The sequence below is a fragment of the Pteropus alecto genome, unplaced genomic scaffold (genome assembly GCF_000325575.1).
Source record: "Pteropus alecto unplaced genomic scaffold, ASM32557v1 scaffold199, whole genome shotgun sequence".
Lineage (NCBI taxonomy): Eukaryota > Metazoa > Chordata > Mammalia > Chiroptera > Pteropodidae > Pteropus > Pteropus alecto.
In genome coordinates, this window is record NW_006442489.1 from 1,460,237 (window position 1) to 1,466,184 (window position 5,948).

Here is a 5,948-nt window from a genome sequence, read left to right on the forward strand (position 1 = left end):
TGCAAAAGGAATTATTTTTTCCACTTCTTTTTCTGACACTTCATTATTAGAGTATAGGAGCGCTATGGATTTTTGAACATTAATTTTGTATCCAGGTACATTACTGTATTTGCTTGTTGTTTCTAGTAGTGTTCTTGTGGAGTCTTTAGGGTTTTCTATATAGAGAATCATGTCATCTGCAAATAGTGACAGTTTGACTTCTTCATGTCCCATTTGGATGACTTTTATATCTTTCTCTTGACTGATTGCACTCGCTATGACCTCCAATGGTATATTGAATAACAGTGGTGATAGTGGACAGCCTTGCCTTGTTTCTGAACTTAGAGGGAAGATTTTTAGTTTTTCACCATTAAGTATAATGTTGGCTGAGGGCTTGTCATACATAACCTTTATTATATTAAGGTATTTTTCTTCTATACTGATTTTGTTAAGTGTTTTGATCATAATGGATGATCTATCTTGGTGAAGGCTTTTTCTGCATCTATTGATATGATCATATGATTTTTATTTTTTAATTTGTTTATGTGCTGTATCACATTAAATGATTTGTGTATGTTGAGCCATCTTTGTGCCCCTGAGATGAAGGCCACTTGATTGTGGTGTATAATCTTTTTAATTTATTGCTGTATTCGTTTTGCTAGTATCTTATTTAGATTTTTTGCATCTGTATTCATCAGACATATTGGTCTGTATTTTTCTTTTTTTGTGTATTATCTTTACCAGGTTTCGGTATCAGGGTAATATTGTTCTCATAAAATGAGTTGGGAAGTATTGCCTCCTCTTCAATTATTTGGAAGAGTTTGAGGAGAATAGGTATTAATTCCTTTTGAATGTTTGGTAGAATTCACTGGTGAAGCCATCTGTTCCTGGACTTTTACTTTTAGATAGGTTTTTGATGATTGTTTCAATTTCCATACTGCTGGTCATTTTGTTTAGATTTTCCAAATCTTCTTGATTCAGTCTTGGAAGATTTATTTCTAAGTACAGGTCCATTTCTTCTACAATATTAAATTTGGTATTATATGCTTTTTTCATATTATTCTTGCATATTCCTTCGTAGTTCTGCGATGTCAGTTGTAATATCCCCTCTTTCATCACGGATTTTGTTTATTTGTGTTCTTTCTCTTTTTTCTTTAGTGAGTCTAGCCAGGGATTTCTCAATTTTATTAACCTTCTCAGAAAACCAGCTCTTTGTTGCACTTATTTTTTCTATTTTCTGGGGTTTTTGTTTGTTTGTTTGTTTTAAATTTCATTTATTTCTGCTCTAATTTTGATTTTTTTTTCTTCTGCTGACTTTAAGTTTCATTTGTTCTTTTTCTAGTTTTTTAAGATGAAGTGTTAAGTTGTTTATTTGGGCTCCTTCTTATTTTTGGAGACAGGCCTGTAATGAAATGAACTTTCCTCTTATGACCGCTTTCACCATGTCCCAAAAGTTTTGATATGTAGAACTATCATTACCATTCGTTTCTATGTAACTCTTGATCTCTCTTTTTTTTTTCCTTCCCTGACCCAGTTATTATTCTTCAGTAGCATGTTGTTTAATCTTTATGTATTTGTGGTTCTTCCTGCTTTCTTTTTGCAGTTTATCTCTAGTTTCAAATCATTATAATAAGAGAATATGCTTTGTATGATTTTCAAACTCTTATATTTGTTGAGGTTATCTCTGTGTCTCAGTATGAAGTCAATTCTTGAGAATGTTACATGTGTGCTATAGAAAAATGTATAAGCAGCTGTTTGGGGATGGAAGGCTCTGTAAATGTCAATTATGTCCAGTTGGTCTATTGTGTCAGTTAAAAATGTTATTTCCTTATTGATTTTCTGTTTGAATGATCCATCCATATCCGACAGTGGGGTATTTAGGTCCCCTACTACGATAGTGTTTTTATCTGTTTCTCCCTTTAGTTCTGTTAGTAATTGCTTTACATATTTTGGGGTTCCCTGATTAGTAGCATAGATATTAATGTGTTATGTTCTTGGTGCATGATTCCCTTTATTGTTATGAAGTGTCCTTCAGTACCTTTCTTTACCTTTTTTATTTTGAAGTCTATTTCATCTGATATTAGTACCACTACTCCTGCTTTTCTTTGAATGCCATTTGCTTAAAATATCATTTTCCATTCTTCACTTTGAGTCTATATTTGTCTTTGTAGCTGAGATGTGTCTCCTGGAGGCAGCATATGGTTGGGTTTTGTTTTTTGATCCATTCTGTAACTCTGTGCCTTTTTACTGATGACTTCGGTCTATTTACATTTAGGGCGATAATTGAAATATGAGGTCTTCTTATAGCCATTTTATCTTTTTCTTTCTGGTAGCTCGGTGTTTCCATTGCTTCCTTGTCCTTCTGTTTCTGTTTTCTTTATTTTTGTTGGCTTCTGTGGGTTTTGCCTCTGGTTCTTCTTGTTTTATGTTATATACTTCAGTTCTGAATCTTCTCTGTGTGATTACCATTATGAATATGAAAAGGATAGTTATATATATACAGTCATTCAATTTTTTCTGCATGTGCCTTATCTCCATTCCCCTTTGCTAATTTGGATCTTTGAATAATCTCCTTTTCAGTCATTGTTATCTCAATGTGTCCCTATGTATGCTGAACTTTCATTACTATCTTGCTACAGCAATTCTCTTTCTTATTATTTAAGCTTATAATGCCTTGTTCTTAGCAAGGATTGCACTCTTCTGCTTCTATTTGCCTGATAGTCACTTTACTCCTAATTACATTTTTTTTTTGTCATTTTGTTTTAGGTAATGTGATCACTTTCAGTATTTCCTGCTTTGCAGGCCTCATAGTGGAGAATTCCCTCAATTTTTGTATGTCTGGAAAGGTCTTAATTTCTCTTTCATATCTTAAGAAGAATTTAGCTGGAGACATTATTCTAGGCTGGTATTTCCTTTCACTTAATAATTTAAATATTTGATTCTGTTCCTTTCTGGCTTGTAAAGTCTGCACTGAGAAATCTGATGATAATCTAATGGGTTTTCCTTTATAAGTTATTGTTTTCTTATCCCTGGCTGCCCTGAGAATTCTATTTTTGTCATTCATTTTTGATTAATTTAATACAGTGTGTTTGGTGAAAACCTTTTTGGGTTGAGGTAATTGGGAGGTCTGTTGACTTCTCGAATGCCAACCTCCAATTCATTCCTTAGATATGGGAAATTCTCATCAACTATTCGTTTCCCAGAATCTACCCTCAACTTTCAATATTGTTTCAATATTACTTCAATAATAAAGATTGATGGAAGAAAAGAAACATAGTGAAGTGAAAGGCATCCCCAGATCTCTACCCTTGAAACAACAATAAGTTGAATATCTAAAACTCAACAAAAAACACCCAAACTGCACGCCAATACATCAGAGTGTGGGATCTGCATATAAGAGCTACCACAGGTGAGAACCCCGGGTGTCGAGCGGTATACTGGGTGTCAAGCTGCCTATCACAGCTACTGGAGTCCCCTGTAGGGAGAAGGAGAGGGGAGAAGGTGTGGCGACTTCCCTGAACAGCCTTGCCTGGGAAAGTTTGTGAGTTCTACACAGCCAGTGGCAAGGTCCTGTCAACAGGGCAGAAAGCAGAGAAGCAGATGCCAGAGAAATGACAGTTGATTTTTACCCAACGCAGTTGCAAAACCGAACCTGAGTTGCAGCCCCCAACCCCTAGCTATGAGGGCGCCTCACCCCATACCCTCTGAGACCAATCACTGCAGAGCCCAAGGAGAATCTGAGTAAATACTGTTGAGACTGTCACTAACACTGACAGACACTGAAACTGAGGGTAGCGAACGTGATTAAATATCTACAAGAAAATTTAAAAAATGCATTGTTTAGGCTTTATATAAAGCAGGGATCCAAGAGGCTTAGATGCCACCTACTGGAAACCAAAAGAAAAGCGCCTTCTTTGCAGCAGGCTAAAGAGAAACCTTTACATAATAAATCTTCGTTCTAGAAAAACAGTATAACACACTTCCATTAATGCCCAGGTGTATAAATTTTCCACTAAACACCACGAACAACCAAGGTGACAAGGCACCTCAGAAAGAAAGAGAAAAATCTCCAGAAAATAAGCTTATAGACATAGAAATATGCAGTATAAATGACAAAGAATTCAAGATGGTACTTCTGAAAAACTTAAGTGAGATTCGAAATATTTGAAATGAGTCATATCAACAATTTCAGGAATTGGAAAACAACTAGATGAGCAGAATAAATTCTTTACCAAGGAGATTGAAACTCTCTAAAAGAACAGAATAGAACTTCTGGAGATTAAAAAAAAGACACTGCAAGAATTGAAAAATGAAATAGCAAGCTTGAAAAATAGAATTGACCAAATGGAGGAAAGGATCAGTAATATCAAAGATAGAAATCTAGAAATAAATCAGAAGAAAGAAGGGAGAAATTGAAGAATGAAAAATAATGAAAGAGAAATACAAGAACTAGCTGATACCATCAGGAGAGGAAACTTAAGAATAATGGGCATTATCGAAGGTGAGGAAAAGGAGCAGGGACTAGAAAGCATTTTCAGACAAACAGTTGATGAGAATTTGCCAAATCTAAGGAATGAGCAGGAGCTTGGAATTCAAGAAGTCAACAGAACACCCAATTACCTCAATGCAAAAGGCCTTCACCAAGACACATTGTTAAACTTATCAAAAATCAACGACAAAAATAGGATTCTTGAGGCAGCCAAGGAGAAGAAAATGGTATCATATAAAGGTAAATCCATTAGATTATCATCGGACTTCTCAGCACAAAACTTACAAGCCAGAAAGGAATGGAATCTAATATTTAAACTATTAAAGGAAAGAAATACCAGCCTAGAATAATGTCTACAGCTAAGCTCTCCTTTAGATATGAAGGAGAAATTAAGACCTTTACAGACATACAAAAATTTAGAGAGTTCTCCAATTCAAGACCTGCACTACAGAAAATATTGAAAGGGGTCAGCTCACCTAAAATGAAATGACAACATCTTAAAAAAATAAAACTATAAAAGGAAGAACAAATGAAGCCTAAAGTCAGCAGAAGGAAGGAAATAATCCAAATTAGAGCAGAAATAAATAAAATTGAAAACAAAAATCAACAGAAAAAAGAAATCCAACAAAGAGCTTCTTCTTTGAGGTTAGTAAAATTGACAACGCCCTGTCTAGACTCATTAAAGAAAAAAAAAAAGAAAGAAAAGAAACAAATAAGCAAAATCAGGGGGACAATTATGACTGACATAGCAGAAATACAGAGGATCATGCAAGAATACTGTGGAAAAGTATATAACACCAAATTTAATAACCTAGAAGAAATAGACCAGTACTTAGAAAAATACAACCTTTCTAGACTGAATCAAGAAGAACTGGAAAATCTAAATAAACCAATCAGCATTCTGGAAATTGAAGCAATCATCAAAAATCTACCAAAAGTAAAAGTCCAGGACCAGATGGCTTCACCAGTGAATTCTACCAAACATTCAAAGAAGATTTAATACTATTCTCAAACTCTTCCAAAAAATCGAAGAGGAGGCAATACTTCCCAACTCCTACTATGAGGCCAATATTACTCTGATATACCAAAACCTGGTAAAGATAACACAACAAAGGAAAACTACAGACGAATCTCTCTCATGAACACGAAGCAAAAATCCTAAATAAGATACTAGCAAACCGAATCCAGCAACATATTAAAAAGATTATACATCACGATCAAGTGGGCTTCATCCCAGGGGCGCAGACATGCAAATCAATTAACGTGATATACTACATAGACAAATTAAAAAATAAGAAGCATATGATCATATCAATATATGCAGAAAAAGCCTTCGATAAGATACAGCACCCATTTATGATAAAAACACTTAACTTAATAAAAAAAGAAGGAAAGTACCTTAATATAATAAAGCCATCCATGACAAAACCTCAGCCAACATTATATTTAATGGTGAAAAACTAAAAACCTTTCCTTTCCT